Source organism: Dermochelys coriacea, chromosome 8 (genome assembly GCF_009764565.3).
Source record: "Dermochelys coriacea isolate rDerCor1 chromosome 8, rDerCor1.pri.v4, whole genome shotgun sequence".
Lineage (NCBI taxonomy): Eukaryota > Metazoa > Chordata > Testudines > Dermochelyidae > Dermochelys > Dermochelys coriacea.
Window position 1 is genome coordinate 99164919 of NC_050075.1, and position 24496 is coordinate 99189414.

Here is a 24496-nt window from a genome sequence, read left to right on the forward strand (position 1 = left end):
TTCATTTTTTAGTTTTAATTAACTTGATCCTCAAAGATTACTGTAGATAAACTAATTGACTAGACCTAGAAAGGTTTTAAGAAATTTCATTTTCAACATATTTAAAAGAAATAGATTTTCTAACACAGTTTACACTTTAATAGAAAAATAGATGAATAATGTTTATTACGAAAGCAATTATTGAAGAGTGAGGAGGTAAGCTAGTTATAGTCCAGGTATACTTTATTTTTAATCCAGTGACATGCTTTCTCTTGCTTTCCTTTTAACTTGCTCTCTCCCAGCCACCTCCCCCCTCCCCCCCCCTTTTTTTTTTTTTTTAAAAGCACAACTGCCTGTTATTCTGTTTCCTTCACTCTGTCTAGGTTGGGAGAGAAGTGGGTTTTTTGTATAACTGATGTCCTGTTGTTCCATAGAATGGCCAGCAAGGGGTGGTGTTGCAAAGAACAGTGCTGGAATGATGTCCCCTAGAAACAAAGGTAGTCTCTGTTATGCGTCTTGCCCTTCCAATTTTAAAACGGAAACCCTTGTCTGGTTTCTTAATTCTCTTCTACAGCAAAACATTATTGCCAACTACCTCACTTCACGTGACATCCAGCGTACAACCCATTTATAAGAATCTGGCAAGTGTATTCTAACATATATGGATCCTTAATATTTCCTGGTGGGAATTCTGAAGATGGAAATATTTGATTTCCAATTTAAATTATGTTTTTCTTTGGTTTGAGGTTTTTTTCCCATTCAAGTTTGTAAAATTTAATACATTTTCTTATAAATTCCTACCCTAAAGAGCTCAATCGAAGTTCTGTAATATTAGAGGAGCAGTGACCCACACCCCTACGGTAAAGGGGCCTTAATCATTTCCATCATTATTAATACTATTTTTCGGACATCTCTAGTTGGGTCATTTTAAATTCCCTTGTCTGGAACATAAAATACAAATGTCGTCCCTCTCATGCATATTTTTTTTCCCTTTGAAAATGGATTTTTAATATAATTAACACACTGCTGCAACACAACTTCTTGGGGGGATGAACTTTTGGACTTATAAATAAAACTGCTTACTTTGAAGACTGCTGGTAATTTATGATTGTGGATTTGTGCTTTTTTAATTTTAATTTTTTAATAAAATTGCCAACACCTAAAAAGTGGTTAATCACATATATATTAGCTGTTTCTTGTATTGTTTTTGTCTGTCAACACAAAATGTTAACACATTATAATTTCTTCACTGGCTTTTATTGAGCCTGAAGAAGGAGCCAGAGACCTGATATAGTGACTATGAGATATTGGATATTTTTATGTTCATGGAAGTTATTTTGTCTATTAGAAATAATCCTGTCATTATCAACTTGTTACAGTATTGTTACATAAAAGCAATTCAATTTAAAAAAGTGTTATAATTCAGGATTCTAATATAAACCACAACAAGTATGTGTCTCACACTACGCTACTGTACTTAGGTAATGCTCTTAGGTAATGCTTCATATATGATGCATAAAATTATCCATGCAATTCCTGAGCAAAACCAAATGCATTAAAATCAAAGTGAAAAATATAACTCTAGACTTTCTTACTTTAAGAAGCCTGCAGAAGAGCCTACAATTGGATCTGAATGAGTGGTCACTTTAAATCTGCACAGAGCCCCATTGCAATCAGTAGGGATTTGTATGCATGTAAAGATCTGCTCACATTGATTGACTTGCAGGATCAGAGGCTTGTTTTGGGTGCTAACTCTCGAATTATTAATTATTTTTATACTTATAGCATATAATGAGAATTGTAACAAGCAATTAATGAACTTGGTTGTCTTGTGTAGTAATTATTTTTTTTTCTTTTTTGGGGGATCAGTGATTTTTTTTTTTCCTCCTAAGACTGTTGGAAGATTTATTTTTCACTTTTTTTATCATTCACACATTAACAAATTAATAGTTTACTTACTTTTTGGTATATTTTTGTGGTAGCTGAACTGCTTTACGCAAGTTGCGATTGTCTACCACAAGAGGGCAGGAAGGACTATTCAATTATTATCTAAAAATGCCATTCAGTGTTTTCAAATTAGCTTCTTGTATATTAGCAAAAAGGAGTATAATGGCCAAGTTATTGTTTGATTTACAGATAATTGGCATATTGCAGGAAGGAGACTTAATTTCACCCTTTTAAATTAAACAGGGAGATTTAAAAAGACATAAAATATTCATTAATGTTCAGTGATTATAAAGCAGTGGCATATATTTATTTTACCTTTATTACTGTTTCGATGGGAAAATACTGCAAATATTTCAGAAATCGAGTTGGCCATTCTGACAAGTTGAAATGTTTAAGCAGTGTTAATGCAATCTACTCACATCTGATATCCTATGCAGAAAGATTCAAAATGACTACATCAATTATTAAAAGAAATATTTAAAATTCTATAAATGTTCCATTGCTTGCCACAGTTGTATGCAACTCTCTCTCCAGGGCCAGTTGTTTGGATTGTTAAATATATTTTAATGCTGCAGTGACTTGATAGCAGTAAATATCTTTTCCAGGCTATTTTTCACATAACATTTTAAAACCATGTCATGAATATTTTTGCAATGAGTTAGGGTAAATCTGTTGGTTAACTACCAAGCTTTACTAGATACATTCTAGTTTCAGCTCTGCACTGATTCCTTTTAGAACGTACGTAACAAAGCACCTAAAAATTGAAGAAATGGTTATTTCATGAAACGTTGCTATTTTACGTATAGATTTTCCTCCTGGAAACAATTGGGCAGATAAGTTTGCAGTAGAAATGGACTTGTCACAAAGTTCAGATCTGGATCCATACTCGCTCCCTTACCTACTGTCCAAAATATCTGGGTGTTTGCATTTCATGGGCTGGTTTGTATCCATTTGTAAGTTTGGGGATTTTTCCGCACATCTCCAACCACATCTCCAACCACTTACATTGTGTTAGGAATTAATAGTGCTAAAACTGAATATCAGCTATATTGTGGAATCACCAGGCTGTAGGGATGGTTTAAAAATAGTTTGAGTTCCAGTTTTAATTCTATCTTTTTAGATGTGTGAGAGATGTTGTTTGGAAAGGGTGTGTGTGTGTGTGTGTGTTTTTTGTTTTGTTTTGTTTTGTTTGTTTGTTTGTTTGTTTGTTTAAGTAACCGGGAAAAGAATTATTAACTTGGAAACTTAATGATACCGTTAGCCAAAATTGCAAATTAATCTGTGTCACAGGTTTCAAACATGTGTTTGTTCTTGTAAAATTGCTCCATTAAATGAGTCCTGACCAGATAGTGTATCAAAAAAAATCTTGATTTTATTTTTGTAATCTGATGACATTTTTATGTGGCAATCAACAGTTTTTGTGTCATCTGTTTAGAGGTTCTAAATTCACAAACTTACATAAAAATACTGACTTTTCATTGTACTATATAGTGAAATCTCTAAGAAAAGGAGGTGAGGAGTCTCTAAAATCAGAGAACGTTTAAATATTTTTGTTGGGTTTTTTTTTTTTGAATGGTGCTGTGATAACTTTTAGATGTTATCAGCCATTGGAAGTTAAAGTAGTATGAATTTTGAGACAAGGAGTGACAAAGATAAATGGGTCTATAGTTGAATGCATAGGGATTACTAAGAATGGACTAAGACATAACTACATTCAACGTTCACTGTGTTTAGTGTCTGTCACCAAGAATCTGATTTCTTCTGTCTTTTAAACAGAGGTGTGTAAATTGTGGTGATGTTTCTCTAAAATGAAGTTAATCCTTCCATCTGAAATTCTCTATGTATCTCACATTGTAGGCATGCTACTCAAGGAGAGGCAGGGAGGTTCTTATATCTTTAAAGGGAGAAACTTAAAATTTGTCCTAAAAAACACATTTGTATTCTCATTTGAAGGTGGAACGGCCCACATAGGGTTCATAAATGAAAGCTGCCTCAGTTTAGATGGCAAATTTTGTGGTTTTGGGGGTTGTTTCTTTTTCTGACTGATCATGAAACACACATACACGCTTCAGTTTTTAAAAAAAGACGAACAGTATAGAAAAATGAAAAACTTTTTAACCAGAAACATTTCCTTTAAAAAGAATAGACTTTCAATAACTTTTGTGTAATGGTTTGTATTTATCTATATTATTGACTCTATTGGGCTTTGATGCCTGATGTGATTCCTGGTGTGCAGGGCTAGAAAAGAAGCACCTAGTGTACACAAGCTGTGGCCATTAAAGGGTGAAGAAAATAAAATGTGCAGAAACCTTAAGGCCTTCTGAAAAAAGATCTGTGTTGCTGTGTGTTTACTGCTGGAAATATCAGACCAGAGTACCAGGCAAAATGTATATGAGATATTGTGATTCCTGGTAGAACAAGATCTACATATAAAATGCAAAGAGGATAGATTCCTAAATAAAAGCTTCCTTTGCATGCCTGCAGCTGCTCCCTAGTCAGTCCCTTTAGCCAATAAGTTAATCTGAGTGAGGGTAGCTGGTTGGTATCTTACCACCTGTAACAGGTAGTCTGTTCTTTGCTGTCCAAAGACTAGAATGGGTAAGATGGTGTAGGAAAACAATGTTTCCAAGAGCACCAAAAGCATAAGTAGCTAAATTTATTATTAGTCATCTCTGACAGTCCACACTGTCCTCTGGTACATTAACTTCATATTGCAAAAAGAAAAGGAGTACTTGTGGCACCTTACAGACTAACAAATTTATTTGAGCATAAGCGTTCGTGAGCTACAGCTCACCAAATGCATCCGATGAAGTGAGCTGTAGCTCACGAAAGCTTATGCTCAAATAAATTTGTTAGTCTCGAAGGTGCCACAAGTACTCCTTTTTTTTTTTTTTTTTGCAAATACAGACTAACATGGCTGCTACTCTGAAACCTAACTTCATATTGTTACTCATTCAGGTTCATTGATCTGAGCTTGTACAGATAATTAAAGTGCAGAGACTCTGGAACATAATATTTAACAGAGTAGCTGAGATATGTTGATTGCAGCTGTCTTCAAATTTATGAGCTTCAATCACATTTATCTTTAGTTTTAATACTTTAAAACATATACATTTTCATTGGTATTTTCTGTGGTGTGTTTGGCTTGTATTGCTAAAAATATAATTGTGTATTGACAGTAAACCACTGCCACTATTTAAAATTTTGTGCCCCTTTGTTTTTTAACTTTAGTTATTAATGGATAGATGCCAAAAAACATACACAAATGAAACCATACAATATAGACAGAGACCTCATTAAAGGAATCTATATAACACCAATAAATATAGATGTGGGAGAAATCCTTTGTGTGTGTAGAAAAATAGTTACTCCAACAGAAGGGAATTCTTGCACTGTTTTCTTTTTCATTTTCTTTTTGTGTTTTGATGTTTTACGAAATAATTTCAAACCAACTGTCTGAGTGAGAGCAACTCATAGTAAAGATCAGAAATTAGCATGAGGAACATGAACTAGATTCATCAATCATATTGATCGTATTAATATTGCTGCTAAATAATTATGGCATAAGTTAGCACAAGGTTGATTCAGACATCAAGATGTCCTAATACTTGTTTGATAAGTTACATCTATTATAAACTACTTTACTTTTCATAAAACATTTTACTAGTGTCAAAATTCTTACTTGCTTTGTTTAAATATTTAAGTAAATGATTTTAATGCTCATATATTAGATCATTAACTATTATAATCAACTGTTAATACCCAGTGGGCAATGCACGTATATTCTATATTCCTGGATCGGCCAATAACTTTATTATCCAAGAAATTAAAAAAGGTCTTACTATGATATTGAGTCCAAGTTGAATATTTTTAATTTCATTTGTTACATTAAAACTGAGTTTTTGTTTTTGTGAAAGAAATGAGTTAAATAACAAATTTACTTTAATATACTCTGGATAATTTAATATTACAGCACATAGTTTTAGCATCCTTCACTGTATTATCCTGAGGTTGTGTAATAATGAACAAGCAACATATATCAAGTTAATGTTTTTGACACTTAAAAGCATAATTACACATTGGCAAGAATAAAAAAGATTCTTCTTAAAACTAGAGAGTCATAAATTTTACCCGTAATCAGATTTTTGTTAAGGCAAATCTGACTTGTGTTTTCTAAAGTATTCCTGTGGCCTTATTAACTTTTGAGGAATAATAACATATTTGTTAAATCAAGCTGTGTCAGCTGAATAAATTGGTGTTAATCATTTTGTAAAACGGTCACATGTTACACGTTATATGAGAAAGGAGTCCCTTAGGAAATGACAGTGTAAAAAATATCCACTGTGTACCTGTTTGGAAGTGACAGCTTTATTAGACATTTAAAATTGGTTTTGGAAATAGTTCTGGTTTTAAGTGATTGTAGAGGCAAATCTATACAACCGTCATCCCTTTTCTTTTTTGAGCTGCAGAAACAAAGCTTATAAGATGAAGGGCATTATTTTACTTCTCTACTAATTATGAAACAACATATTGCTGACAGAATATGTTTGATAACCTGTAATTTGTATTTTGGCGGTTTGGAAATGCATAGCTTTAAAGAAACCATTTTCAGTTATCAGAAACTAATAAACATGGACATTTTTATATGCAAGAAAAGGCAGAGAGTAAATAATTGCACTGGTGACCAATACTGTAATAGTCCTGTTTTACAATATGCACTTGACAGGTTGTAATAGTGCTAATTGAAGAGACTAATTCACACTTGCTTCATTCTATTCAAAGGCAAAATCAGCAGCTTGTTTTGCTTTTGACCAGATGGTCCTGATGAACACCTACTGTGCACTTTAAGTGCTTTACTAGAATTACAAAGGCTGGGGGCTGCGTCCGACTCAAAATGATTTGAGAAGAGAAAAAAACCTCAGTGCTCAATGGATTTGGTGCAACTAAATTAATTCTAGTGGACCCATTACACATTGAGCCCCCTTTTCAAAGTGCTGAGCCTCCTCGTTTGTTCTGTAGCAATGAGAAAGTGAAAGGCAGATTACTGCAAACAGAAATAAAAAAAAGTGCTAAAAAAGTGCTATGAAAGGGAGAAAAGAGGCCTTGAAGCCTTTTCATATCATCTGGGTTTTTCAAGTGCGTTATTTTTGGGGAGGGTGGATGTATGAAAAGCCAATTGGAGTTTTTTTTGTTTTAAAGTGCGCTATTTAACTACTATGAATATAAAAGCAAGAGCAACAGTTGACTGAGTTTACTGTGGTAAAGCTTTGTGTGTAAGGATGAATCAAATTCATTATAGTCAATCCTTTGTATTTTAATATGAATGTAGGGTTAGTTTCACAAGACTGTGTCTGTTTAGGATAATTATAATTTAATATTTTCCTTTCATAAAGTTATCACTGTAGATGTCTAAAATTTTAATCAAAGCAGGTTTTTTTTTACATAGGCTTTGAAGTACCCTGAGAGTTTAAAACTCCAAAGAAAGCTATTTAATTTCCAAAGAAAAGAGACAGGCTTGATCCAATAGCATTGAGGCACAGATTATTATAACTAATTAGAAGTCACACATCTGTTAGCTTTTGGTTTGTGAACACTTGTAGTTTTGTGTGTGTGTGTGTGTGTGTGTGTGTGTATTTATATAGCCCATAAATGGGGACTGGAGTTCAGGGACACCCTCAAAAGAATAAAATATCAATTTATGAGAAATCATATCCTGCAAATGCTCTATCACGTGAGTTATCCTTACGCTCACAAGTAATCATATTGAAGTGAATGGGTTTACTCATGTAATTTAAGACAACTCATGATGCTAAAAGTTTTTTTGGATCAAGCCCTAATTTAGCAAACTGAGTGGTTTTAAACCACTCAAATTAAAAATGTAATTCAGTATTGTAATTTTGTTTTATGGGTATTTGCTACAGCTTACTTTCAAAGAGTTAATGTATTTTTGGGCAGGGCTCCTGGCATAATGCTAGCTATTGAAAAGATGTTAGCATGAAATGACAAGAAAATGTAAGCAGCCACAATTTAGAGCATATGAAGCACCTACAGTTCCAGCTCTTGTCATTCAGAATAGCAAAATAATGTTACGTACAATACTGTTTGTGTATGTGTGTATGTATGTGTGTGTGTGTGTGTGTGTGTGTACATTACATCAACATGAATCATAAAACAAAAAGCCAAGTGCTGGCACTGTTTTCGCAAGGATTTTTTAAAATTATGATTTATTTATTTTTAGCTTGTATATCAGTGTGTATTGCAGTATAAAATATAACATTTCCCTGTTCTGCATGTATGTTAGTTTAAAAAAATATAATTCCTATGATTTTATCATTTAGAAATATGTGAAAAAATGAATTACAATATTATTTCATACAATATTATTTATTCCAATTATTCTTGGCATAAAGCAACATTTTTCCATCAAACAACCCAGTTACACTTTTAAATAGTTAGGTGCTAATGCTAGAAAAGTTAGGCGCTGGAAAAGATTTTTGTTTTTGTTAAACTTTAGTAACAAAGAAGAGAATGAACAAATTTGAGAGTATTGTTTTTGTTAGAAAATACTTTAAAATATTCTATTTGTGTAAAGCTAGTTAGTCACTTTACACACTATAAAAATAGCATAAAAGAAAAAACTGCAGCTAACATAGAACAGACCTGGGATGATGACACTGCAAATTACTTACTGAGCTAGGAGTTTGATGGCTTACTTCTGTTTGTTGAGTTACAGAAGATTTTTCAATAATGAAGGGCAGTTTGTTTATACCCATGTTAAAAATATTAATCCATTGACATAATAGAAACATGCTAAAGAACTTAAAAGTACTGTTTTTGGAGGTTCCAGCATGTAAGGTGGCACTTTCTTAATTTATTTATAATCCATATTTCTAGAGGCATGATGTATTACTGAAGCAGCCTATGTCTTAATAAACTATTATAATGTACTACATTATAACATTAGCTGATCATTATGCAAAATGTTTATTCAGTTATCATGAATTAATACCTAACAAATACCATGAAAATGCTGTTAAAAAATTATACTTTTGCCAGTGCATTATATTCAGTGTGAAAATGCTTACTATCTCTATAAATAAAACCACTTGTTATGATTTTTATCTTTGAAAAGTGCTGTACTCCTATTTTTTGTAAAGTGGTATATACAATATTAACATAAACATTATTCCTTTGTTAATACATCAAGAATCCTGGGCATAAATTAAAGAACCCTGCACTCATTTAAGGTGTAAAATAGTCTCATAATCACCCTCAATAAATCCCTGTTACTGTTTTTTAAAAAGCACTATAAAAGCTCACAGCAAACATTTGCAATAAGTGGCAAAATTTATGCCTTGCTTTGTGGTAGTTGCGTGACCAGACAGAGGGGTACAGGATTGTTTTAAGGTTTTTACAGCTGCAAGGAAAAAGCATCTGTTCCTAGAAAAGCCTGCATTGTTTAATTTTGACACTGACTTTTCCATGCTGCTTGTACCAGGTTCTGGATTAGGTGCCACCAAGATGAAATTTGTTTTAAGTTGCTCCCAAATGCAGCTGTCCCCATACATGGCCTTGTAGCTTAAGCAAAGTAGACATAGCCAAAACAACCATCTTTGTACAAGGTCATCTTAGTAGACTAGAAAAGCTCAGGACAGGAATGTTGATATTATTGTATCTTGTGAATAGTCAGAGCATTAGTTTTTAGTCTTATTTAGAAGAATTATTAGAATACTCTTACTATGACAGTGATATGATTAAAAGTCTAATACTTGTCTAAGACATTGTTTTGACTATGTGAAGAAGTGATTTTTAATCGTGTTACATCTTTGCTTATAAAATTCATTATGCAACTAAAGTAAACTTAACAGCTAGATAGTTCCTATGTTCCTAAATTATATAAAACAGGGCTGTCAATTGCAGTTAACTTAATTTGTTTTGAGTTAATCACTTACCTCAATTAAAAATTAATAGTGATTAATTGCAGTTTTAATTCCACTGTTAAACAAAAACAGAATACCAATTTAAATGTATTCTAAATATTTTGGATGTTTTTCTACATTTTCAAATATATTGATTTCAGTTACAACACCGAAAACAAAGTGTACAACACTCACTTTATATTATCTTTGGTTACAAAGATTTGCACTGTAAAAGATAAGCAAAAGAAATATTTTTCATTTCACCTCATACAAGTACTATAGTGCAATCTCTTAATCACGAAAGTGCAATTTACAAATGTAGGATTATTTTTTGTTACATAACTGCACTCAAAAATAAAACAATGTAAAACTTTAGAGCCTACAAGTTCACTCAGTCCTACTTCTTGTTCAGCCAATCACTAAGACAAACAAGTTTGTTTACATTTACGGGAGATAAAGCTTCCCACTTCTTATTTACAGTGTCAGCTGTATGAGAAACCAGGCGTTGGCATGGTACTGTTGTAGCCAGCATTGCAAGGTATTGACATGCCAGATATGCTAACCATTTGTATGACCCTTTATGCTTTGACCACCATTCCAGAGGACATACTTCTATGCTGATGACACTTGTTTAAAAAAAAAAATCAGTTAATTAAATTTGTGACTGAATTCCTTGTGGGAGAATTGTATGTCTTCGGTTCTGTGGTTTTACCTGCATTCTGCCATATATTTCATGTTATGGCAATCTTGTATGCTGACCCAGCACATGTTGTTCGTTTTAGAACACTTTCACTGCAGATTTGACACAACACAAAGAAAGTACCAATGTGAGATTTCTAAAGTAGCTACAGCTCTCCCACCCAAGGTTTAAGAATCTCAAGTGCTTTCCAAAATTTGAGAGGACAAGCTGTGGAATATGCTGTCAGAAGTCTTAAAAAAGCAATGCTCCAATGCAGAAACTAGAGAACCCAAACCACCAAAAAAGAAAATCACCTGAGTCAGATGCCACTAACAGAAGTTTGATGAAAATGAATGTGTGTGTGTCAGTCCACACTGCTTTGGATCATTATCGAGCAGAACCTATCATCAGCATGGAAGCATGTCCTCTGGAATGGTGGTTGAAGCATAAAGGGTCATACAAATGGTTAGCATATCTGGCATGTCAGTATCTTGCAATGCTGGCAACAACAGTGCTATGTGAATGCCTGGTCTCATGTTCAGGTGTAAATACAAAGGGCGCAGAATTATCTACCATAAATGTAAACAAACTTGTTTTTGTTAGCGATTGGCTGAACAAGAAGTAGGACTGAGTGAACTTGTGGACTCTAAAGTTTTATATTTTATTTTCGAGTGCAGTTATGTAAAAAAAAAAAAAATTCTACATTTGTAAATTGCACTTCTGTGATTAAGAAATTGCACTATGGTACTTGTATGAGGTGAATTAAAAATACTATTTCTTCTGTTTTATCTTTTTTATAGTGCAAATCTTTGTAATAAAAAATAATGTAAAGTGGGTACAGTACACTTGGTATTCTGTGTTGTAACTAAAATCAATATATTTGAAAATGTAGAAAAATGGCATTCTGTTTTTTAATGGTGTGATTAAAACGGCAGTTAATTGTATTATTTAATCTCATGATTAATCACGATTAATTTTTTTAATAGTTTGACAGCCCTAATATAAAGTATATGTACTTAAGGTAAAATTGAATGATTTGCAAAAAGTCTTGAATATTGACCTATTTAAATAGAACAATTATTTTTCTTCAAAGTTTCAAGTGAATTAAAAATGAAAGAACACTTCATTTTCTGTTTTCCAGAGTTATGTGTATTTCTACCCAGCTGGTCTAAAATGATTGATACAAAGCCAAATCTGTGACTGCCTGTTTACAAAGTCTGTAATTTGCTAATGAATTACAATGATGATCTTTCATCATACATGGAAGATTTAGCCAAACAATTTGCTAACCGTAAATTTAGGTCACTATTTTTTGGATTTGCACCAAACCTTACATCAACTCTACAAATTTGGGGAAATAATTCAAGATGCAGATATTTCTGAGATACTTGGAATGCCAAAAGATGTGTAGGGATGATAGTGGATAGCAGGTTCAATATGAGCTGGCAATGTAATATAGCATGTAAATAAATACACCAAACAACCTTCCTCTTCCCCCTCCCAGTTTTCAACTGCAGAGGCATCACATCATGGAGAGCCATCACCTAGTATGTTGTTTACTTCTGTGCACCTACTACAATATAGGAAAGAAGAATAAATGGAGAATTGCTAGATAGTCATGGCAGAGGAAAGTCCAAAAAGATTTACTCTGATTGGGCTGTACCAGAAGGAATGCAAGCAGTACTGCAGACACAAACAATCCTTTTGAAGTCCTCAGTCCACTGAGTTCTCCAGAAGAGACTGTAGCTCTTCACAGGAACAGTCAATGTGGAGAAAAGTTCTCTGTTTACCTATCTATCATGGTGGCTAAACAATTGGCATGGCTCATTCTGGGAGACTGCCAGAGGAGAATCCTCAAAGCATAGTTGGTCTTCTGTGATAAACTAATTTTCACTCCATGCATCTGAAGAAGTGGGTTTTTTACCCACGAAAGCTTATGTCCAAATAATTCTGTTAGTCTTTAAGGTGCCACCGGACTCCTCGTTGTTTTTGTGGATACAGACTAACACGGCTACCCCTCTGATACTCTGATAAACTAACATTCAAGTGGGAACCCACATGAGCCTCCATGCAGGTATAGTCCTACCCTGAGGGGAACAGATTACCAAGGCGCTCTCCCAATTTCTCAGACTAGTTTGTAGCAGAAACTGCCCTTCGGAAAAGGTACCTCTTTGGGAACTCCAGTGAAAAGCCATCACTATAGATGCCAGTCTAAGGCCATGTCTACACTACAGACCTTACAGCGGCACAGATGCAGCTATGCTGCTGTTAGATCTCCTGTATGGCTGCTCTATGCGGACAGGAGATAGGTCTTCTGTCAATATAATTAAACTACTTCCAATGAGCAGCAGTAGCTATGTCGGCGGGAGATCGTCTCCTGACAACATAGAGCTGTCCACACCAGCATTTCTGTCGGTGTAATTTATGTCATTCAAAGGGGTATTTTTTTTTCCATAGCCCTGAACAGCATGAGTTATACCACTAAAAGTGCTAGTGTAGACATAGCTTTAGTATTTGGCTCACATTTCAACAACTGTTGGCTCAAGGAACCGAAAGAGAGAGAGAGAACAAACTACAGATCAACCGTCTCAAATGCCAGGGTCTGTGGACGTAGCCCTTTTTAAAATCAAATCAAGGATCACTCAGTCCTGATTCATGCTAATAACTTGGTAGTCATCTATGTGTATCATCTTCTTTCCCTTGGGTCAAATTTTTCTCTTGTTTTCTAAGATTCTTTCTCCTTCTTTTTCTCGTTTCCCTTCCTTTTGGGGTCTTTTTATTTTTTCTCCTCTTTCTTGTTTTCTCTTTCAGCCTTTCCATTGGTGTTCTCACTCATTCCTCCCCTATTCCCTCTTTTTATCCCCTGATTTATTCATTTTCTTCTGCAAAGAAAGGTTTTATCATTCACCAAAGACATCTCTTTTACACAGTTCTTGATCTTTCCTATTTTGAAAAGCAGCAAAGAAGAGTTGCTATCCTTGTTGTTGTGTTTTTTGTTTTTTTTTAAAGTTTCCGTTTTTGTGAAATTATAATATTAGGAAGATTAATGTAAATTAGCACCATATTAAAATGTAGTGGTTGTGTTCTATGGTTATTACTACTACTTTCTGCAAAGTTGGAGGGCTGTTGAACTTTAACTCTGAACTCATCAATGAATGTCCATCTGTAGATATTATTTAACAGTTTTGCATATTAGCTTTTTAAACAAAAGATCAAATTCTGAATAAAATATTATGCCCAATAGCTACACAAAATTTTTTTCTCTGTCCACTTAATTGTTGCTTCTGGAATTAATACTTAATAATTTAAGTAAAATGTCGTAAGTTTTAGGAAACAAACTGTTCACATATCTGATACCCTTTTATCCTTTTATTTGTTGTAATCATTTTTTCTTTTTCTTTTTTTTGTTTTTACACACTTAATTGTCATAAACAGGAAACAACTCCCTATGCTCTAAAGTGGGAGCCTCCTAAAAACAGTGGCTTTATTAGCAACTACAGGGGGAAGAGCCACACAATGGTTATGTACCTGTATAATGTGTGGTGCTATAATTTGTCAAATAAGTATTGATGCAATATGGCAGGGCAAACTATTTCAGTATGTGCTTAGACAGTAGGTATTTCTCTCCAAATATTTGCATTTGGAATGGGTGTGTAGCACAAATACATGAGAAGTATATAATATGAATAATATTGTGTTTGAAGTTTACATATGATTTGCTCTACATTTTATTTCTGAATGTTATCTATGTTTTATTCATCTTGAATTAATTGCATTCTAAATGCATTGATTTTAAAAAGGTTTTTATTATATTTCTTTATTAATCTTTGATATGCAGGTCTCTGCTTGAAACACGATGTGCTTTGTCAGTGATTTGGTACTTTTTGTTTGAGGCTTCCATCTTGTTCTTCACAATCTCCTACTTCTTTTTTGTTTCTTCTTTTTTTTGTCTGGTTATTATGGTTGTAAGGAAAATTTTCAGAATGAGTGTAACCATTAAGTGAACTGACTCTAGGCCTTGTGCACACAAGAAAATTGCACTGATTTAACTAAAGATGTAATTTTAAGATAATTATATTTAAGTTTAAACTGGTGCAAACCCTCACGTCAGCGTTATTATTATTTTAAGGGCAGCGTGCCTCATTTTAGCTTAAGTCAGTTAGGAATTAGTTTTAACTTAAAACTAAAAAAAGGCTTTGTCCTCAGTAGGTGGTGGCGGTAGGGTGACCAGACGTCCCGGTAAAATCAGGACAGTCCCGATATTTAATTGTTTGTCCCACGTCCTGATATTTTGCTTCAGCAGAACTCCACCCCCCCCTTTTTGTTTGTGTTTTGGGGTGACAAAAATCTGACACTGGCCCTGGTGGGGGGGTGAGCCTGTGGCTGCCCCCACATGTGTCCCGATATTTTGTTCTTGTCATCTGGTCACCCTAGGGCGGGGAGGGGAGGAGCATTTTTTTAGCATGTGATAACCAACACCTGGTAACAAACTCACGGTAAAATCCTAACATTGATAAGGCAGTTTATGGTTTTCACATGTGTTTAATTGGTTGAGGTAAACCCTCTGTTGCCCCTGGTGTTTACCTGGATCAGCTAAACATGTATGAAAGCTACAGACTGCCTTGTCCATGGCAGGATTTTGCCATATATTGGCTAACAGAGGGTTAAAAACTACAACAACAGCCCAATGCATTGTTTTCTTAGTGTAGTTGCACCCTCCAAGAGAGTGGGCACAGGCTATTAAAACCTGTTTAAGTAAATGGTTTAAAAACAAATTTAAACCAGTTTACGTTTCTTGTGGAGACAGCCTGAAACAATAACTCTGCAGTGTGTGAACTACCCCATTCATCTCAATAGGATTTAACAACAGAAACTTGTTAGATCATCATCATTGCACATCAGAATTAATTATTTCAGTGTTGCTCAAAATATGTAAGAAATGAGAGGAACAAAGATTTTATGATCTGCACAATCTTTGGTGATTAACATTTTATTTTGATGCCATAAGGAAGTGTTACTTGTGAGAGGACCATTTTTTCTCAGTCTGACCCATGGCAGTGAAAGATTGGATGGGGTGAGTAATACTCAGTGAGCATCTAAGCCCTCCCTCACCTCCTCTCTACCTCCCCCTCCGGCCCCCTGGGAACTGATCCTATAGAGCTTAGTTGGGCATCGGAGCCTACCCCTCATGTCACCAAACTGACCAGCCCAGAAAGAGGCTGGTCTGCTATGGTAATGGGTGTGGGGTCCTACAGCTTCCTGCTACAAGTGTCTGCAGACTCAGGCAGACATAGCTGCATTGGTTGCACATCCGTCACATTTTCAACCTTATCTTCCTAATCCTGAGAGCTAGAAACAGAATATTTTAAAAATAAAAGCTCAGATTTTTGATGTCATAACATATCTCTGGGACACAGATTTCCTTCATTTCCTGTGATGCCTCCATTTGTCGTGACTTCTGTGCACCTTGCTTGTAACAGGGTTTCCTTCTTCCACCTTCAGTTAGCTCGGAGAATGCACCCATTCTTCTCAGATGAAGGCTTTGCCACTCTGACCTGTACTTTTACCATCTTCAGATCAGACAACTGCAGTTCAGGCTATCTCGAGATGAAAATTAAATCTTTAAATTGAGACTGGATTTTTTTTTTAAATCCATTCTGCTTTGTTCAACAGAAGTTTTGGGTTTGATGCAGGAATTACTGGGTGAAATTGTAGGGCCTATATTATGCAGCACGTCAGACAAGTTGACCATGATGGTTCCACCTGGCCTTAACATCTATGAATCTGAGAGAGAAGGAGGCAAATAAAAGAAAAAGAGAAGGGGGGGGAAAGGAAAAGGTAGAAATAGAGGAAGGAGAAAATCCAGTGGGCAGATCACTGCGTGGGAGAGTGATGTTCCTTTTGTACAATCTTGGTGCTATTCTTTAATTTGTGTATGTGCGTTATAACTATCCCAAGGCAGGGGTATAGTAGGTACATCTAAAATGGATGGACAAGCCATTTGAGAGCTGTTTGGCCAAATGAATTTATCTTTGCAGCCCTGTTCATATTGAATTGGTATTCACATCACAAACCTTCACCATGCTGGGCACTAGCTGACAACTAAAGTGGGTGAGAATCATTGGTGGATGGGGAAGGAGAAACCCACCTATTGTTCTGTGAGTTTCCATTGGTGTTAATTGGGTAATTTTTTGAGAACTAAAAGCATCTAATATGCTTACTTTCTGCCAGTTTCATTTTTTTTAAATGTATTGAGGACTCTGGGAATCTTTGTTTCTTGGAGTTTATAAGTAAGTTCTTGTGTGTATATATAGGTTTCAGAGTAGCAGCCGTGTTAGTCTGTATTCGCAAAAAGAAAAGGAGTACTTGTGGCACCTTAGAGACTAACAAATTTATTAGAGCATAAGCTTTCGTGAGCTACAGCTCACTTCATCGGATGCATTTGGTGGAAAAAAAATCCACCAAATGCATCCGATGAAGTGAGCTGTAGCTCACGAAAGCTTATGCTCTAATAAATTTGTTAGTCTCTAAGGTGCCACAAGTACTCCTTTTCTTTTTGTGTATATATATTGACAGTTGGATCATTGATTAGCACATTGTAGCTATTCATCTATAGAGACCCAGAATGAAATGTTTGAAGATTACTGCATAATCTGGCACAATAGCAGACCTTACTCAGCAGAGCTCTAGGCCAAAAGGAAGGTTGGTCCATTGGTTCAAGTGACTCTGACCTGGGAGAGTCTCTGGTTCAATTCCTAGGTCTGTCAAGTCTGACCCTCTGCCAGAATTCCTGTGTGACCTTGAGCAAGTCACTTAGGCCCAGATTTTTTAAGCTATTTGGTGTTGATGCACTTAGCATCACAATGCCTAACTGGTTTAGGAGCTAAATCTCATTTCCAAAAGGGATTTAGGCACTCTAGAGTCTAGATCCCATTGACAGTTGATGGAATTTGAAAATCTGGGCCTTAGAGCTTGTCTGTATGAACACTTAGTTCAGAATGAGCTGGGGTGCAAATCTACCCCACACTAGCTGGCTGCACCAAAGTGTCTGTATGAACCCTGCTACCATGCACTAGAAGTTCTGTAGCGCACTTTAATCTACTGTTTCAAAGCTGGGTACATCAGCGTGCACACTTAGTGCTCATATAGACAAGTCCTAAGTCTCTCCATGGATCAGTTCCCCATCTGTAAAAATGATAGAACTTCCCTGCCTCACAGAGGTCTTATAAGGATAAATGCATCCAAGACTGAGGTGTTCAGATTCTATTTTCAGAGTAGCAGCCGTGTTAGTCTGTATTCGCAAAAAGAAAAGGAGTACTTGTGGCACCTTAGAGACTAACACATTTATTTGAGCATAAGCTTTTGTGAGCTACAGCTCACTTCACCGGATGCATTTGGTGGAAATTCTATTTTGTAATAGGGCCCATGTAAGTACCCGATTGGTTGGTAGGTCTGGAAGAGCAGAGATGCTGCAGAGAACTACTGGGATGGACTGAAAGAGCTATTTGGGGGGAAAAAAGGGCAAAACTTAGCTTAGTGCCTGTCTACTCTATGCCTAGATTAAGTGTAGACAAGCCCTTAGACACTTAAAATGCTATAGCTTGCAGCTGCACTACTGCAGTGCTTCAGAGCAGACACTATGTATGCCAGTAAGAGGGGTTCTCCTATTGGCATGGTTAATCCACCTCCCTGAGAGGTGATAGCTAGGTTGATGGTCGACAGAAGAATTCTTAGCACTGTCTTAGCACTGACTTAGCACTGTCCACCCAGGGATTTTTAGATCATCTTAACAACGCTGCTCAGGGGTATGGATTTTTCACACCCCTGAATAATGTAGTTAAGCTGACCTAATCTTCTACTGTAGAATAGGCCTTACTTTCAGGGGACTATGTTCACTATGTGGATGGGATCCTACTCCTAATGATTTAAAAGTCTACAGGATTGCTTTCCTACTGTGTAATAAAACCTAAAGCATAAAAACTTAATGTGATGTCCAGGCCCTTTAAATGTTTGAGCACTGCCCCCGCCTCCCCAGTGCAAAGCCTCACTTTCATGCTGCAAGAACAGTCAAGCGAGCACAGCGGAGAGCTGTCTTTCTATCTGCTTCCTCTGTGTCTGTCTATCTCCTCCTGGGTCCAATTATAACATTGGCGACACAGGATTTATGTCCCACGAGTGTCCAGTGCTCTCATTGCTTGAACAACAAGAAGACAAAGTTAGCAAATAATACTATAAAAAGGGGACAGAAGATCCCTAGAAGCAACAGGCTGCAGCTTTTTGCTTCAGGTACGGCTGAAATCAGCCATATAGAGAGCGGAAAGCAGGCAAGTAGAAGCAGAACAAAGGAAGAGGTTTCTGCTGTTGCTGCTGCTGGAGCTGTTCAAACCATCTTGACTGACCTTTGGCAAGCTAGGCAGGCAAACAGCCTGTAGCCTGCACTGAAGGTCTGTAGCCAGCAGAGGGAGCCCAAGTACAGCCAAATGAAGAATTCTGCATTTTGCAATGTAAGCACACAGCCAGTAGAGGGAGATCAAGTGCAAAAGGTGCAGTAAGAAATAAGAAGAGTTTTCCTGTGGCAGGAGATGACCAGGAGGCATGACTTTCAACAGGAGAGTAGTGAAATGGCATCTTTGGGGGACAGTGGTGGTGAGTTAAATGACATCTGCGAATCATGGAGGGGTTCAAAAGTTTTCAGCAGTTTGTCCATCTGGAATGGTGTTGCAGGTTACAAAGAGTTTCAATCTTGGTGACAGTGATGGGTCCGAAGGCAGGTCATGACAGTTCATATATTTTCTCCAGTTTTGCCTGGAACTGTCGCATACATCACAATTACTGCAGCAATGAAGGAACATTTTTCTCCTGCTCCATCAATGATAGCAGAATGATTTTGGTTTCATCAGCAGCAATAAGGGAAGTGGAGAGTTGGTAACACAGTTTGGTGTTGCTTTAAGGAAGTTGTCAAAGCATTGTCAGTTTGGACAAACATTAAGTGATGCCCTGTGTGACCAATTAGTCTCTGGATTATGCAGTGACCAAGTCCGGAAGAAGTTACTGACTGTATTAGTGCTTACATTCAGAAGGACTGTTGAAGAGCTATTGCAATGGAAACCACAGAGAAGGATTCTCTGGAATTTAGTGTGAATCAAAAAGTTCATGAATCAGTGAGACAGAAGACCATGGAAGTGTAAGAAATATCTATGTGGCCATTGTTTAGAAACTATGAACGGTGAAAAGGTTTGTTGGGCATGGCAGGTTATTTGCAAAAAGTGCCAGATGAAAGGACGCATGGTCATGACCTGCTGCACAGTCCAACAACCAGCAACACAGAGTAACCATCCATCCAAGAAGACCTCTATGAAGACTTGACTTAAGAAAGTACAGAAGTCAGGAATTTGTAATGTGGAAAAAGATGAGTTTTAGTGACGCTGACTAAGACCTAGCACTACATGTGTTATCAGAAGCTGGAGTCAGAAATGGCATCTGGATCATACCCTTGATTGAAGGAGTTCCTACAAGAATGAAACTTGTTAGTGGAGCTGCTCATCTCACTGATTTTTATATCTACCTATCACCAGATTTTCTCACAAGTTCCTTAGGAAGAAACCTCCATGGTTTTAAAAACTTATACTGGGGAAAAATTGGTCCAAAAAGGAATACTCCAGGTGAAAGTTCAACTAGATGGACAATCACTTGTTTTACCCTTGTATGTGATTGAAGGAAAATGTCCACCATTATTTGGCAGATCTTGGCTTGAGAAGTTCAAAGTGAATTGGATTAAGATCAATGAGATCATGAAAGCACCTTGAAATCTTCAAAAAATACTGGACAGAGACTCCAAAGTTTTTGAAAAAGAGCTTGGACAGATGAGTAATGTGTCTGTGAAGCTCACTCTTTAGTCTGACAGCCTGCCAAAATATTGCAAGCTCAGAGTTTGGCCTTATGCTCTGGAACCTCTGGCAGAAGCTGATTTGGACTATATAATGAACATTGGAGTCTTGTCACTGGTTTCACACAGTGAGTGAGTTACACCCATCCTACCAGTGATCAAGAAGCATTGTTCTGTCTGCATTTGTGGAGTCTTCAAGGTGACACAGAATCCAGTTTTATGTGCAGACCATTAGCCACTACTTCATACTAAAGATTTTTTCGCTACTCTTAGTGGCAGACTAAGTAAATCGGATTTGCTCCATGCATACCTCCAAGTGAAAAATTAATCTAGCATCTCAAATCAACACACAAAAAAGCGTATCTTGTTATATTTTGTTTTAGTATCTGAGATTCTGAAAGGACTGAATGGTGATATTTAGATGACATCCTTGTTACATGAAAGGATCAAGAAGATTATCTTTGAAATTTGGATGCTGTCTTCCAACATTTGGAAGACCCTGGACTGAGATACATTGAAGCAAATGTGAGTTTTTCAAACCTTCATTTCAATATCTTGGATGTGTAATAAATGCTATCGGCTTAAGGAAATTGCCAGAGAAAGAGAAGGCAGTTCTTCGGGCGGGCCCACCAGAAAACATGTCACATTTGCATTCATTCTTAGGAGTGCTTAATTACTATGGTAAATTTCAACCTAATCTGGTGACCATATTGACATCTTTAGCTGAACTGTTACAAGCAAAGAAAAAAATGGAAATAAACTAAAGAGTGCGTGTGCGCATTTAAGGAAGCAAATAAACTTGACATCAGCTGAAGTTCTTATGCATTTTGATGCTTTGCTACCACTTGCAGTTGGCTTGTGATGCTTCATCATATGCAATGGGTGCAGTTCTTTCACACTATTTTTCCTAATGGCATGGAGAAACCAATTGCCTTTGCTTCACAAGCATTCACTACTCCTCAGAAGAACTATGCACAGATAAAGCAAGAAGCTCTCAGAATTTTCTTTGGAATTTGGAAGTTGTATACATATTCATATGGTAGGCATTTCACCTTGCTGATGGATCATCACCCATTATTTTCATTTTTTGGACAGAAACATGGAATTCCATAATTAGCTGCTGCTCATATGGGACAATGGGAATTGCTACTTTCAGCTTATTCCTATGCAATTCAGTTCCACAAAGGGCCTTGGCATGGCAGTCCTAATGGGCTGTTGCACCTGCCATGCCCAAGCGCTCAGCAACCCAAAAGAACTTCAGATGATATGTTCTATCCAAATTTGATGGATACATTACCCATTACTAGTACAGATTTCAACAAGAAAACCACTAAAGATGATGTGTTTTCTCTTGTGAAGGGAAGGGTACTAAAAGGTACAGTGTTGGATGAAAAGAATCCCCAATTTACATAATTCATGTGAACATGACAAACTATCTGTGAATCAGGGTTGCATCTTGTGGGGAATGCCAGTGATTGTTCCGAAATCACTTCAATCTCAGGTTTTGGAAGCTCTTCATGAAGGTCATTTTTGGCATTGTATGGATGAAGGCCACATCCTGGAGTCATGTCTGGTGGCCAGGGATCGACAAAGACAGTGAGAAGGTGAAGCACTGTAGTATGTGTTAGCAAATTCAGCATGATCCTCGCCCAGCTCATTTACACCGTTGGTTGTGGCTTCAGGCTCCTTGGACACACATATTCTCATGGACTTTTGGTTATAGTTGATGCCCATTCAAAATGGCCAGAAGTTTTCAGAATGATGGCTTCTACAGCTGCTAAGACCACTGGACGTCTTTGTACCTTGTTTACCCTGTTTGGTTTACCATTACAGTTGGCGAGTGACAATGGACCTCAATTCTTTTTGAAGAATTTCAGAGATTTCCTACTGTCAACTGGAATTCAGCACATATGATCTGCTCCATACCATCCTCCCGCAAATGGACTTGTGGATCGGTTTGTACAAACACTTAAGCATTTGCCTTAAAAATTAACAAATCTATTTTGAGTGATCAGCAGACATTAGACAATTTCTTGCTTGTCTACCGGAACACACCAGATGCTACTATCCAGGAGTCACCTGTAACTCTTTTCTTGATGTGATCTTCTCATACCTGTGGTGAACTGCTATGTCCTGGTATTGCCTCACCTATAGCCAAATCCTAAACCATGCAAATTGATCAAAAACTGAGACTTTATCATTGTTGTTTTCATGTTGAAGACTTAATGTGGACTCGTAACTATGGTTGTGGAGTGAAATGAGTACTTGAAGAACTTTTAAAATGCACAGGACCTGTTTTGTTCGTGGTAAAACTATCCAACAATATTTTATGGAAATGAAATATGAACCAGTTGTAGCCTTAACAAGTACCGGAATCCAGGGATGATCCAGTAGGACTTTCTATTCCTCCAGTCGAATCTCCTTCTGTTACAACTCCGAATTTTGACAACATGGTGGAAGGATCTTTGGGACCAGATCCAGTTGGTTCCATACCAGTTTGAGTTGATCCCCTATAACAGACTGTTCCTGTCGTTCAGGACGCTGCCGCACCACCACCACCATGTTACTTCAGGAGTGCAAAAACCAGTTGTGACATGAACTTATAAATTGTTTAGTTACTGAGTTACTATTCCAGGGCAGAATTATCCCTTGAGCTTTGAGAGTCTGCTGTAATCCACCCAGAACTTTTAGCTAGGTTATATAGTGGTTTTACATTAGCCATGTTAATGATAATATGTATATGTACATGTATATTTGGAAAAAAATGTAAGGTAGGGTGAGTCTGTTTCTTCTGTTGTATTCATATATTTCCCATTAGCTTTAATAGATATAACACATGTTCTTTTTATTATTATAGGTGACACTGAAAAAAGGGAGTCATGCCTTATTGATTCAGCTTTAGTTTGGTCTCATCTAGTTGGTTACTGTTCACAATTTTCTTTCTTCAGTGCAATAGTTATCTTAGTACATGCAGTAGGTATCTCTGCAGGTCTTTAAGCAATAGAATGCAAGATTTATAGATGCTGGAGGGCAAAAGAATTAATTGGGTTAGAAAAAAATAATATTGACACTGCAATTTCACATTATCTTATGTAAATGATAACTTGAAATGTTTTAGTTAAAGTTGGTTGCTCTAGATGCTTTAGAGTGATGTATGATCTGAGAAATATATTAAGTTTAGAAATGTACTGAAGTTTAGACAGACATTAAATAGTATTTGTGCTTAGCTGTAATATCTGTGTAATATTTAAAGCAAAACTTTGTTTATTATAGCAAAAAAGTAGCAAGTAAAGTGAATAAGAACTTTGATTTGAATTCACTTTGCCTTTTAAAAAAGTGTGAAGTTTAGGTGCATTTTTGAAATACACACTTTCAGTGTGCTTAAGCGAATGTATAATTTAAAAAAAATTAATTAGTAATATTAATAGCCCTCAGAGTAGCAGCCGTGTTAGTCTGTATTCGCAAAAAGAAAAGGAGTACTTGTGGCACCTTAGAGACTAACACATTTATTTGAGCATAAGCTTTCGTGAGCTACAGCTCACTTCATCGGATAAATGCTAATGCTCAAATAAATGTGTTAGTCTCTAAGGTGCCATTAATAGCCCTGTCATTAACTTCATTGGGAGTGGAAGCATGCTCTAAAAGTTACAAATGAAAAGAAATTTAGATGCAAGACTTAAGCTCTTTTTTAATGTAGGACGCAGTTTTGAAGCTGTTGCACACATAGTCACTCCTGTTGACTTCAATGGGAGGTCTGTGTTGAAATTAGACTCTGATATTGCAACATATGTGGTATGTAAGAGTACCAATTTTGGGACTTTACTGCTTAAAGATAATACAATTGGAATAAAAAAAAAGTTTTGACCTTGGAATCTCTCCTCTGAATGTTTGGTTGATTTAAATGAAGAGCCCCAATTAAAAATGACCAGAAATGGCAGTGTTTAAAACTATCATAAATCAAAAGGAGTCCACAGAAATTAAAGATGGAAAAGACCTTTTTAATCATCTAGCTTACCCTCTGTCATTGCAGATTGCTTCCTACTCTTTTATTTTCTAATTCTTTGTCCAGTCTATTTGTAAATCACT

At 36.3% G+C, this 24496-nt stretch overlaps 1 protein-coding gene across 3 annotated transcripts in view; it reads left to right on the forward strand.

Annotated features, from left to right (window-relative positions):
* FAF1 (Fas associated factor 1) overlaps positions 1-24496 on the forward strand; it is a 299927-nt gene that overhangs the window by 105102 nt on the left and 170329 nt on the right. The window lies entirely within an intron of this gene.